Consider the following 14,596-nt stretch of genomic DNA (forward strand, 5'->3'; position numbering starts at 1 on the left):
TTCAACTCCTTTTGGGTGAACAAGTATTTAAGGCTTTTGTGATCCGTATAGATCTCGCAATGTTCACCATACAAGTAGTGCCTCCATAACTTTAGCGCGAAGATAACCGCCGCTAGCTCGAGGTCGTGAATCGGGTAGCTCTTTTCATAAGTTTTCAACTGGCGCGAAGTATAAGCTATCACCCACCCATTTTGCATCAAGACACACCCGAGACCGACATAGGAAGCATCACTGTATACCACAAAGATCTCCCCCGGCATCAGCAATGCAAGCACCGGGGTCGTCGTCAACCTTTCCTTCAACTCTTCAAAGCTCCGATTGCAATGGTCGCTCCACACATATTTCACTCCCTTATGTGTGAGGAGTGTTAGTGAAGTGGTTATTTTAGCGAACCCCTCCACGAACCGCCGGTAGTAGCCCGCTAGTCCAAGAAAACTGCGGACCTCTGACACACTTGTCGGGCGAGGCTGTAGTACACTGAACTTTGGCCAATTGCGAATTTCAAGTGTTGGAATATTGATCGGAACTATTCTACGAATTTTGAAAGATTTTTGAGAGGTTTCAACAAATATTGGGGTAAGCAAGTAACCGGAAGAGGAAAAGTGCATTGTGAATATACTATTCAAATATAGTATTCTGGGATTGGTTAAGTGCGAGGTTTTGAAAGTGGGATTAGTATTTGGAGCTAACCTACATCTTTTAAAGAGTTGATGTGAGGTTCCTGACAAGTTACAAGAGTGATCGAATTGCCAGAAGGTCAAAAGTGCATTGCACTTTAGACGTGGAAAAGTGCGAAGTTTAAATGTGATATTTTGAATTTGACTAATTATGAAGTCTGATGAGTGAGAATGATAATTGGAATTATCCTACACTTTCTAAAGAGTTGTAAGAGGTTCTGGACAAGTTGGAGAGGGATTGGGCGACCGGAAGCGCAAAAGTGCATTACAAGGCTAATTCATGCAAAATTCGTGTAAGTGTACCGGTACAGATAAGTGCTTGTACCGGTACAAGTAGCAGCAGCAGCAGCAGCTGCGTGGCAGCAGGCCTAGTTTGGTCTTTTCACTCCCCATGCTTATCTTTAACACCCCTGCACGACCCTTGCAGCTGTTCTAAGGGTGCTGGGGCTGTGAGCAACAGATTGGGATGTCTCTCTTCTTCTCTTTCTAGGGTTTTTCTCTCTCAAGAAAGGATCAAGGTAGCAAGCTCATTTTCTTCTCCTGTTGTGTTGCTACTGAATTGGGAAGGCTTGGAGCTAGCTTTTGGAAGGAGGAAAGAGCTGTTTTGATAATGTTCTTCAAGCTTACTACAGGGGAATTGTAGAGAGAGAGCTGTAGAAAGGTGATTAACTTCACTTTTCCTTAGTGGGTGTAATAGTATTGAAGTTGAGTTGTTTTAATCACTTGCTGTCAGCCGAGCTAAGAGGAGGCCCTAGTAGCTAGAGAAGTACTACTTGACTGCGACTTCTCTATAGTAGTCTAAAGATGGACTGAATTTTGCGTTAAGATGGTAAGTAGTAACTTACTTATCTTATGTTAATGCTACGAAGGATATATTGACGAAGTATTGATACTGATTTGGATTCTATTTCAGCAGCAGCTTGGAGATCACTTTGGGCTGATTATAGTGATCACTATGGACTGATTTAGAGTATTCCAACCTGGGCTAAGAGGTGGAATAGCCCTGGTTTAAACCGGGTTGAGAAATTAGTCGAAATTGGACAAGTAGTGATCACTTTAATGCAGTTTTATAACCAATTTGCAGCAGGTTATAGAATCATTTCGAGCTGAATATAACAACTTTTGAAGTTGGTCTTGTTTGGGTCTTCAGTTCGAACCAGGGAAGAGCTCAATTGGAGTTGTGAGAAGCAGGTTGATGATCACCTTGATCTGAATTTTGGTGATTGTTGAAGGCTGAGTTGGATATGTTCCAACCTGGAATAAAGTGAAGATAAGTTGAACTCTAATTGAAGTGAGATTCTAATCTATTACTATGTAATCGAATAAGTGTATTAATGCTAAATTTGGCAGTTGTTTACAGCAGGGGATTAAACCCCCTTGAGCTGATTCTAGTGGCAATTAAAGGCTGTTCTGGAGTATTCCAACCTAAGTGGAAGTGGAGGTTTAATTCCAATCTGAACCTAGGTGAGAATCTTGTCAAATTGAATGCTCCAAGTGTAGTGTTAATGTAATTTTGAGTACTTATTCGCAGCAGGTTCGTAGGTCACTATGAGTTGAGTGTGGTGATTCATGAAGACTGAATTTGATGTACTCCAATCTGTTATACAGTAAAGTTAAGTGAACTTTAATCAAGTAAATAGGAGGCTTCAAATTACCTTCACTCGTGGGATCAACAGGAGTCATCGACAAAGTGGTAGGTTTGGCCTCCCCAAAATGGGTGAATTCTCTCTAAGTCCCTTCGACTTTATAAAGGAGAATCATTGCATGTTTATGAACATTTTGCTATGTTTGAATGGATGAGACTTGTATACACCTGCATAGTATATCGGGTAAAGGAAAACCTCTATGTAGTAGAGGCGAACTATGAAATTGCTTTGCAGATGGAGATTACTTGTTTAGTAGCAGGTGTCACCTGTTATTAATATACTTGCGTAGACAAGTTAGAGAAAACATTACTGACTAGTGCATTGAAATTGAGTTATGAAAAGCGAATATCATAGATGCTATCTTGCATACTTGTATTACTAAATTGATTAATAGTTTCATGTAAAGGGTACTAATATGAACTTCATGCTTGGTTATAATCTAGTTAAGTAGTTGGAACTAGCATCGTGATATAACGTGATTGTTATACTATTGAAGATGTTCTAATAAATAACTATCTGCATTCTGTAGGTTTTGTGCTCTCGGGGACCGGTCCCTGGTGGGAGAGACTGGTCCCCGAACGCGTGAGAAATGAGAAAGGCTGAAAATTGGCTAAGTCTCAGAAAACCAGCTCTCGGGAACCGGTCCCTGCGGGGAGAGACTGGTCCCCTTGAGAGAGACCGGTTGCATTGTACGGGGCCTTGGCTGCCCGCGGGGAGAGCCCTCTGGGACCGGTCCCAAGTCGGGGAGACCGGTCCTCGAACACGAAATCTGCCCAGTTTGGGCAGTTTAATAAAGTAAAAGCTGAGGGGCTTATTTGCAATTATGCAATATATGGGTTATGTTGAGGGGTTATGAGGGACCTATCTCTCATTCTCTCCCTCTCACACACTCTCTCCTCTCTTTCTCTCTCTAGAAGACAAAGAAGAAGAAGAAGAAGAAAGAAAGGAAAGGGAAAAGAAGAAAAAGGAGAAGGAGTAGAAGGTGAAGAAGCTAAGGAGTAGAGCTACTTCCTCTTCTTCCTCTTTGGAGCAACCTAGGAGCAAGCTTAGAGGTAAGCTTGAACCCTATTCATGGTAAAACCCTAGATGAGAACCAAATGATCTAGAAATGGTTTTAGTAGAACCTTTTGAGTATTTGAAGCTTGCTTTTGCTTCTTTAAGAGATTAAAACCATGGGTTGGGTATATGTGATGTAGCTTTGAGGTGAGCTCCAACCCCTCTCATGGTGAAACCCTAAAATGGGTTTTGATTGAGCTAAGGATGGTTCAAATGGAACCTTTAGATAATTTGAAGCTTGCTTTTGCTTCTCTAAGAGATCAAAACCCTAGTTTTATTGTGGGATGAGCTATGGCACCCAAATTTGGAGCTTTTTCTCGGGAGGATTTCAAAGTGAAATTGACCTTTTAGAAATCTAATTGGGGGTATTTCCAACGCGTTGGTGCACTCGGATTGACGTTACGAAAAGCCGATGTAAAGATTTGAGCAAAATAGCCTAATAGGGCTTCGTTTTGCCGCATGTGACAAACTAAGAGGCTAAAAATCCCAAGAAAATTATTGTAGCATCCTAGTACGCCTACGAGGTGGGTGGTGCTATCCAAATTTGTTAGAATTCCTTCTATACCTAATGTGTCATTCAATTGAGCATATGTTTATATTGTTGCACACATTATAGGGTAGAAGTGATGTTATATATGTGAATGTTGCATGATGTGAGTACACGTGCTATTTGAAATGTTTGAGAACCTATTCAACCCTATATGTATGCGTGAGATATAATGTGAGCACTCATTGAGAAGAAAGAACAAGTGACACAATAAAACATAGATCGAGTGGCATCCGACAATATAAAGTAATATGACACTAGAGTTAGTGTGTGGCATCAAAGAGAAATGTAACATACCAGATTTTGGTATAAAAATAAAAATGAATAAAAATAGTGTGAGAAACTATTTTTATTAGATTCATAGAAGTAAAACATAAGTCAGAAGTGACTTGTGCTGAAATCGGAATGAAAACAGAAGATCTAAAATTTTCTGTTGGAAACGGGACAGATAAATTAGCAGAAAATGCACAGTCTCAGAAAATTATAAAAATTGGAGGATAAGCCATAAATATTTTTATGAGGCTAGATTTAAAGTTTCATATTTTTCTGACACCCGTAGAGTGAGAAATAAAATCCGAGAGTTATCTGATAAAGATTACAGTTCGGCACAATTTTCGGTGACCAAATGGGGTCGAAACTGAAAACTTAAAATATATTCTTGCTCAGTACGTAAAACCGAACATGACTGTCAAGTTTGAGCTCAAACGGACATACAGGGAGCTCCGGCGAAAGTTATCAGATTTCAAGCTGCCTGGAGTGAATAGTGTTTGAGGGGTATTATAAGAAGCAATGTGCTTCTTCTTCCTCTCCTTCAGCCCGAGCACACCCACACCCACGCACGCATGGAGTAGAGAGAGAAGCTCTCCTTCCTCTCTCTAGATATCTCTCTCATCTCTCTAAATCTCTCTCTAAAAATTGGAGGGTTGGTGGAGAAGATGCTTGCGAACACGTTGGAGGCAACGGATCGGGCTAGTTATCGAGTGGGTATGTAATATACCGAAATTTCGGTAACCAAGTATCGAACCTTGGTCAAATTGACCAAAGAGCGAGGTTGGTACGCTTTGGAAAGGCCGAAGGCGTCAAATAATGCAAAAGTGCATTACTGGGATCTTCGAGAGCCTTGGAAATGAAAATCTGCAAACTGCAGGTTTTCTGTTCTCAGAGACCGGTCCCTGTGGGGAGAGACCGGTCCCCGAATGCGCAGGCAGCAAGAGGAGAGAAAAATCGGCTAAGTCCTTGGTGGACAGCTCTCGGAGACCGGTCCCTGCTGGAGAGACTGGTCCCTGAGAGACCGGTCCCCCAAAGAAAGACCGGTTGCATCGGGTGTGAGCTCTGCTGACTGCGGGGAGAAGCTCTCGGAGACCGGTCCCTCGTCGGGGAGACCGGTCCCCGAACCCGAAAGTGGCCCAGTGAGGGCAATGTAAAAGAATAAAAGTTGAGGGGCTTGTTTGCACTTATGCAACATGTGGGGCTATGTGAGGGGTATGAGAGCTCTTTTCTCTTATTTCTCACCCACACACCCTCTCATATCTCTCTTTCTCTCTCTAGAAGATAAGAAGAGGAAGAAGAAAGGAAAGGAAAGAAAGAGAAGAAGAAGGATGTCTTCCTCATCTTCTTCATCTTCTCCTTGGTTGGTGCTTCTTGGAGAGGTAAGCTTCTAAGCTCTCTCTCATGGTGGATTTCTGGAGATAGATTTGATTGCTCAAGAAATGGAGTTTTGTATTATGTGAGGGCGTGGTACCTGCCAGTGCAGGTATAGAGCCAGATGGCACTAGCGAAGTGCTAGAAGTAATCTATGGCGAGGAGTGAGACTCGCGGTAGAGATAGAAGTGGCGAAATGACTCTCAGAGCAATATGAGTTGTAAATTGCGAGAGTTGAGCCATGATGCTTATGAGAACACCCGAGTGGCCCGAAAATTTTGGATGTCATTCCGGTAGATTGAACAGTGAAAGTAACATCACTGTTGAGAGAACGATCGATTAGTAGCCAAGTTTGAGCACGTGGGCCTAGTAGTACCTCAAGGTGAGGTAGACGGTTGTGCTCGTGCGGCCGGTGTGTATAGGCAAGATTGCCTAATGCTGGACGTCGTGTGAAACGCTGTAGGGGCGTAGAGCACTCGAGTGTAGATACCCGTAGAGTGCAGATGTGGATTCAGCCGAGAGAGTGTATTGGCAGTAGCACTTGAGCATCGCTAGGTGCGAAGCGTGCCATGGATCACTCGTGGGACTGGTAACTCACACTAGGTGCATAGGAGTCGATATTGGTACGTGTGACTCGACAGAGTATGTCGTGTAGCACGACGACGGCGAGTACTGCTTGGGAACGACCCGTGCCTGGACCATTTGTGGACTATAGAGCCTGGGCCCTTTGGGCAGGCGCAGTCAGCTGTGAGTGACAGCGGCCCGGTACCTACGGGTAGGGCAGAGTTCTGGTCAGGACGATAGTCCGAGCTTAGACCCGGGAGCGTGGAATGCCACGCGATAGATTGTGTGACCGATGATACACCGAGTATGATTGTGATCCAACCCGAGGACTTGATGTGGTTTGGGATCTTAGTTGCTTCTGGTTGGAGTGTGTGCGAATTCCCAAGTGAGAATTTCGCCCGATCATGATTGGGTCTGCATTTGCGAGCGAGAGACGCTGCGTGTTGAGACAGGTTTAGGCGGTAGGCCTACGTAGGATTGGTGGCCTTTGGTCCACCTGTGGAGACCGACGAGAGCGATTTGGCAAATAGCCTTATCGAGGAGTTTGACTCGAATTCACGAACGGAGTGCTCGCGTGAGCTCGTTGCGAAAATAGTTTGATGTTGATCGTGGCATGTGGTATCAGATGATGAAGTACTTCTTGTGAGACATCAATCTAGTGGAAAGCCACGTGATGTTGGAGACTATGCTCGTAAGCGAACTGAGACTTGAGATGTGCCGAAGTGGGCCATCTCGCGTTAAAGTTAAGGGTCAGTGCGAAATTAGAGCACTCACGACGGAGCGATGCATCGGTGATATTGCTCCTAAGCAATGTCGGTGATCGAATCAGAATGTATTCCCTGAAGGGAAGGTAAGTGCAAAGAAGAGTTCTTTGTGTATCGAATGGTGAGTGGTGTTGGAGCGCGTAGAGTCGTCGAGCATCGACTTGCGCTGCCACTATGACTTGCAAGACCCGTGATGCACTTTTGTATCACACCTTGCAAATGTGTTTAGGATTAAACCCACGTCCTTCAGTATGAGCCGCTTCTGGAACCACGATAGTGTGAAGCCGCTCTGGAGTGGGAGAATGAGTTGGTACCCTCAATTGCTCGCGGAGCTGAATTGAGGCGTGGTTTGAATTTCGCGGACGAAATTCTTTTAAGGGGTGGAGAATGTAACATACCAGATTTTGGCATAAAAATAAAAATAAATAAAAATAGTGTGAGAAACTATTTTTATTGAATCATAGAAGTAAAACATAAGTCAGAAGTGACTTGTGCTGAAATCGGAATGAAAACAGAAGATCTAGAATTTTCTGTTGGAAACGGGACAGATAAATTAGCAGAAAATGCACAGTCTCAGAAAATTATGAAAATTAGAGGATAAGTCAGAAATATTTTTATGAGGCTAGATTTAAAGTTTCATATTTTTCTGACACCCGTAGAGTAAGAAATAAAATCCAAGAGTTATCTAATAAAGATTACAGTTCGGCACAATTTTCGGTGACCAAATGGGGTCGAAACTGAAAAATTAAAATATATTCTTGCTCAGTACATAAAACCGAATATGACTGTCAAGTTTGAGATCAAACGGACATACAGGGAGCTCCGACGAAAGTTATCAGATTTCAAGCTGCCTGGAGTGAATAGTGTTTGAGGGGTATTATAAGAAGCAATGTGCTTCTTCTTCCTCTCCTTCAGCCCGAGCACACCCACACCCACGCACGCATGGAGTAGAGAGAGAAGCTCTCCTTCCTCTCTCTAGATATCTCTCTCATCTTTCTAAATCTCTCTCTAAAAATTGGAGGGTTGGTGGAGAAGATGCTTGCGAACACGTTGGAGGCGACGGATCGGGCTTTCGTGCGGCCGTTGGAGCGGTGTGTTGTCGTCGCGGCGTTCACATTGTGGTAAGCTTTTGGGATTTGGCTTAATCCTTCACATTAAGTGTTCTAATAGCCTCTAATGAGCTTTGTAAGCATGTTGCTACATTTAATTTAGATTATTTAGAGGTTAATGGCATATAGGGCTCAAAAATAGGATTTTGTAAAATATGAGGGTTTGATTTAATTTGACTCTCCGTAAACCAAATTGCTAGGTAAACGAACGCGTTGGCGAAGACGGTTCGGCAATCCGACAAGCCGTTACAAAGTTATTAAAGAAATGGACGTTTAGGCTTCGGATCCGCCGAGAGGGCCGAGGCAACGTCGTAAAATCGTGGAAATGGATTTGAGGCATTGTGGCACATAACCGAAGACCTATAATTTTCGGGGCTGCGAAGCGGAGCACGGTTGAGGCGCAGTTGCAGTATCGGGCCCAGCCGGGTGCCGGGTGCCGCGGGCGGCCGATTCCAAGTGTCGACAAGCAATCGGAATGCGAAATGAGGTGGGTTGTGTTTACCGAAGCGACTAGATCGCCTGTATGTCTAAGAGAAATGAGATTTCATATTGATGCATATTAACATAATATGAGAATGTGAAAAGAATGCATGTTAACATACTATAGAAATGCATATGATTAATGCTTTGAATGCATAATATAAAGGGCGCATGAATGTTAGCATTATAAGAACATCATAAAAGGAATGTATGATGACATGTTGTAGAATATGCTAAATGTAATGCATAATGAATTAAGTGCTAAAAGAATGCATGAGATGCTAAGTATGGACTATTTTGGATAATGACTATATGTATGTTGACATATCATGTGATGCTAGTGGTATATGTGCATGATGATATATTATGAATTTACATATTGTGGATTATGTTAAATAGAAAAACATACTTGATGACATATTGCCATGTTGTGGAACATAGTGGACAATCTATATATATATTAGATCGAGTGGCATTAAACCTAGCATCTTGAACCTAGCAAACACTTGTGGTGATTGATCATATATATTCTGGTGTCATTCATGTATGTTAGGACCCTATTATTGTGTAAATGTGAGAGTTGGACTTGAACATTAGTAAACAAGGGTGGCAATGACAATAGAGACATGATTGGCATCAAGAAAGTGATTGTTAAACATAGTTTAACCATATTGACATTGGTCCAAGTTGACATAGAGTGGCATGATTAAATAGGTAGAAACCTATTGTGACATTGGCATTGTGACTAGTGGCTATGTATCCTCAAGTTGAGGATTGGATCGACACTCACGATAAGTCTTGGCTTGAGGGAGGTAGCTCCCCCTCGGGCGGTGCGCTCCGGAGTTGGTCACCACTGGGCGTGGTAAAGTCCCACCAGTTGACGGTCCCTAGGGAGGTTCGAGTCCCCCGTTATTAAGGGATTTGGTTGTGAGTTATTGGGGTTAACATGGTTAACCGGTAAGATTGGGTCATAGCCAAATGAGTGTACAACAAGTATGCATTGTGAGTTATGGATTTGGTGAGGATTTAGGGCTGAGGTGTATGTGAGACGTCCATCGCCTCGAGCCTGGTTCTAGTGCGGTACTCCGCAGACGATTGACTCAAGACCGAGTCGGGTGGTTAGCCTTGTAAAGGTAGATGAAACTTTATGATTAAAACGGTGATTGACAAGAATCTAAGATAGAGAAAACCTTAGATATCGAATGGATGAGCTATGGTTAGCAGAATTGAAAGTAGTGTCAAATGAACTACTAGTTGGTTGCATAGTTGCATTATTGCATGATTTGCATATAGCATTACATTATTGCGTTCGTGAGGCAAAGCATGGTTTTATTAGTTGCATAATAAAGATATATATCTATCTGTTTATTGAACTAACTTGCAGTTGCCTCCCTTGGACCTATTGGTCGAGCTCTTCCCTTGGGTGGCCGTACCCACTGGGAACCATGGAGTTGGTTCTCACCCCACGTGGTTTTAGGGTTTTTACAGGTTCGCACGTGAGCGGCGCGGCGGCGCGAGGAAAGGGCGTAGCTCCGTAGATAGCGCCCTACCCCAGAGACCAGAGCTAGCAGTACCCCGTCGACATAGCTTAGGGGTTAAAGAAATGAAAAGAACACAATGTAACATGATGTATTAAAGATATAAATGTTGTAATAATTTAGATTGCATTTGGATGAAAAAGGAATGGTAGTTGAGGTGTAAAATGCATGAATATGAATGAATGTAATAATATAGGATGTGTTATGTTGTTTGATACCTTCCATTATGCAATCTTGATTGAAATGTGTTCCTGGTTGGAACTTCGTACATTGTATTGATTGCGACGCCTTGAATGTACAGGGAGACTCTGTCCGCGGTACAGGGAAAACCCTGTCCATTCGGCGGTCTGTTGGCGTGCCCGAAACCTACCAAATAGACGGGCTCCGGGCGTGACAAGAAATGTGACGCAAAGAACAATGACAATGATTAGAGACAAGTGAAGAAAATGAAAGTGGCATAAAGAACGAGTAAAGTTAAAGAACAATGAGTGCTAGTGTTAGCAAAATAAAGTGATATTAAGAACACTATAGTTAGTGTAAAGACATGATGAAGGTAAAGAATATAAAGAACACTAGAGTTAGTGTATTGACATGGTCAAAGATAAAGAATGCAAAGAACATGAGATTGATACGATGACATTCAACCTTAGAGCTAAGAGTCATTTGTGCATAATTCCTTAGAGTTAAAGAGCAGATTGAAATGAATATCCTTAGAGTTAAGGATTGATCATACTCGCTATAAGCCCTTGCTCGAGGGTGGTTGCTCCCCCTCGGGCGATGCGCTCCGGAGTTTGTCATCACTGAGTTGAGTTACTCAGAGGACGGTCCTAGCGGGAGGAAGCTGAGGGCCCGCGATCATGGATTTGAGTTGTGAGTTAATGAGGCGATACCCCCGGGTTAGCCTTGAGATTGAATAAAGAACAAAGAACAAAGAACATCGACCATGCATTCTTCATGAATTTATATTGAGCATCTTATTGATAGCATTGTTCAAGCATATTAGCTGCATTTGTATAGTTGGCTACTTATCTGCTTATTCTTTCTATTATGCCTGAGTTAGGCCTAGTAGGAAAGTCGGTGAGATTCAGGCCGAACCCACTGGGAACTTTGTTGTAGTTCTCACCCCACTATTCCACAGAGCCGAGACCGAGCGAGCCGGCGAGCGACCGTGGTAAAGGTATCGCGCCATAGACAGTGACTACCATGTCGGATTTACATTTTGTAGTAGCATTTCCTTACTTCATCTTTTGTATTTGATGAATTGAGATGTAAAAGAAAAAGAATATAATGTTTATCTCGAGGAAAATGTGATGCAAAAAGAAATGATGAAAAGTATGTAAAGAACTATGAATGTAATGTATGTGATCAAAAGAGAATCATAGTACTTGTGTAGATGTTTAGTTTTCTTTCTTTCACTCATGGCTATTGCTTACCCTCGTGTAAGCCATTTGTGTATATTTCCGCTAGTGCTTTTCTCTACTTGAAAATGTACTGAGCCTTGGGCGTACAGGGAAAACTCTGTCTGTTCGGCTTCTGTTTGACGTGCTCGGACCGGCCTAAGTTGGAATTGGTCCCGGGGCGTGACAATTTGATAGGACAAGTGCTACTATCCTATTAAATTTTTTACCGTTAGATTTATGCCTTTGATTATTTTCAACCGTTAGATTATACTATTCAACCAACCACCCATTCAACTCTAGGGGGCCCACGTCATTCTAACCGCACATCCCTTAATCCAATGGCCAAAAATCTAAAAGCACCAATAACTTGGTACTTTCAAAAGTATACGAGCTCAATTATATATATATATATATATATATATATATATAATATATTATATATAATATATATATATAATATGATATATAGAGTGAGGCTACTATGCTATCGAAGCACGGAGCCTTCCGTGCTTCCAGCTCGTTTTCGATGTTGCGACTTTCGAATCGTCGATCGCTCCCGTTAAATTTGATCTAGAGTATTGGAGTACCTAGAAAATAAATTTTATTAATTTTTCGATATCATTTGCCTAGTGATCGAATGAGCTCAAAATCAACAAATTTCAATGTCGTAGTGAGTCCGTTTGGCAAAGTTTAACGTGTAGAAATATCCAAATGACGTGAAATTTTGATAGAAAATTCTTTATAACTATATAAAACAAGATCAATATCTTTGATTTAAAATTTAATCTCATATTATCACATTTTGTAAGAGTTTTTATTTTCAGCCGTGATTTGAGCCCCTTCGTTCACTAGGCAAATGATATCGTAAAATCATAAAATTTATTTTCTAGTACTTCAAATACTTCTAAGTCAAGTTTAACGGAGCGATCGACGATTTGAAAGTCGCAACATCGAAAACAGAGCTGAAGCATGGAAGGCTCCGTGCTTCCGATAGCATAGTAGCCTCACTATATAAATATATATATATATATATATTATATATAATAGAGAGAGAGAGAAGAGAGAGAGAGAGAGAGAGAGAGTTCGGCTATTAACTTTTATGAGTATTAGCTTCCTTAGCCAACCACCCATTCAACTCTAGGGGCCCACGTCATTCTAACTGCACATCCCTTAATCCAATGGCCAAAAATCTAAAAGCACCAATAACTTGGTACTTTTAAAAGTATCGAGCCTTTTGGTACTAATTGAGTTTTCTACCGTTAGATTCTACCCTTTGATCATTTCCACCCGTTAGATTGTACTATTAAACAACCACCCACTCCAACCCTAGGGGACCACTATCAATTTAACCGGGGACCACTATCATCCTAACCGCACATCCTTTCATCCAACGGCCAAAAACTCAATAGTACCAAGGCTTGGTACTATGATAGTATAGTAGCATAATTTCTATATATATATATATATATATATATATATATTATATATATATATATATATATATATATAAATAATATTATATATAATATATAATAATATATGAATTGAGCTCTTATGCTTTTAAAAGTACCAGTTATTAGTGGCTTATAAATTTTTAGCCATTGGATAAAGAGATATGCGGTTAGCATGATGTGTGCCCCTAGGTTGAGTGGGTGGTTGTTGAATAGTATAATCTAATGGTTGAAAATAATCCGAGTAGATCTAACGGTAAAAAACTTACAAGCACGAAGTATTTGTGCTTTTACAAGCACCATAGCTGGACGCTATATATATATATATAGAGAGAGAGATTCGGCTACTATACTTTTATGAGTATTAGCTCCTTATAACTAATTTTCGGCCCTTAGATTTATTTCATTGATCATTTCCTCCATTAGATCATACTATTCAACCAACTACCCACTCAACTTTAAGGGACCACTATCATTCTTAAGTGAGACCACTGTCATCCTAATCACACATCCATCAATCAATCGGTTAAAAATTACTTCAAATACTTCATATATATATATAATATATATATATATATTATATAGAGTGAGGCTACTATGCTTCTGGGAGTACGGAGCCTTCCGTGCTTCAGTTTGTTTTGATGTTGCGACTTTCGAATCGTCGATCGGCTCCGTTAAACTTGATCTAGAAGTATTTGAAATAGCTAGAAATAAATTTAGCAATTTTTTGATATCATTTGCCTAGTGAACTAAAGGGCTCAAAATCAACAGGCTGAAAAATAAAAATCTTACAAAATGTGATAATATGACATAAAATTTTAGATCAAGATATTGATCTGTTTATATAATATAAAAAATTTCGATCAAATTTCATGTGATTTAGATATTTCATACCAGTTAAACTTGCAAACGGCTCACCACGGCCATTTAAAATTATTGATTTGAGCCCCTTCGATCACTAGGTAAATGATATAGAAAAATCATAAATTTATTTTCTAAGTACTTCAGATACTCTAATTCAAGTTTAACGAACCGATCGACGATTCGATAGTCGCAAATCGAAACGACCTAGAGCACGGAACGTCTCTCTCTCTCTCTCTCTCTCTCTCTACTCTTCTTCTCTCCGCTCGATGTCTCTCCTCTCTCCTCTCTCCTCTCCATCTCCTCACATCCTCTCTCTCCTCTCTCTTTATATATATATATATATATATATATATAATATATATATATATAATATCTACTATATGCATAATTAGGTTATAGACAACTGTTTGGGACACTTTTGAGTAATGTCCATTTATCGCTAAAACTTAAGAAAACATCTACTAATGCTTAAATATATAAGCCCAATCCAACAAAATAAGATTATTCTACTAAACCACACACACCCAGTCTTTTGGTCTGTTTACACAAGATATTCCTCTTTTTCTCTCCTTCTCTCATTCCGCTTTCCAGTCGCACTTCCGTTGCACCGGGCAGCCAATGAGAAGAGTTTCGGGCGGTTTGCAATGCTAAATAAGTGTTGGTATTAGCAGCACTCTTTGGTTATGCGACTCTTAACTGTCACTGTATACCTACTGACCTCGCACATGCACACTGTTTAAAAGTGGTCGTAATTTAGTCTAGCATGCCTTTGTTTAGACGGAATGTACTCCTCGGCTACATTTTAAGTGATCGGCTATACGAAAGTACCGTATTTGTTGTAGTGTATATATATATTATA

General features: G+C 40.9%; 1 long non-coding RNA gene across 1 annotated transcript; it reads left to right on the forward strand.

The window, feature by feature from the left end:
- On the forward strand, positions 1,120–10,007 carry LOC109719606. The gene is made up of 5 exons (XR_002218745.1): positions 1,120–1,338; positions 1,411–1,506; positions 1,591–2,141; positions 2,212–2,370; positions 9,973–10,007. It is a non-coding gene; the product is annotated as an uncharacterized LOC109719606 (long non-coding RNA).

The sequence above is a fragment of the Ananas comosus genome, linkage group 13 (genome assembly GCF_001540865.1).
Source record: "Ananas comosus cultivar F153 linkage group 13, ASM154086v1, whole genome shotgun sequence".
In the NCBI taxonomy this organism is placed as follows: Eukaryota; Viridiplantae; Streptophyta; class Magnoliopsida; order Poales; family Bromeliaceae; genus Ananas; species Ananas comosus.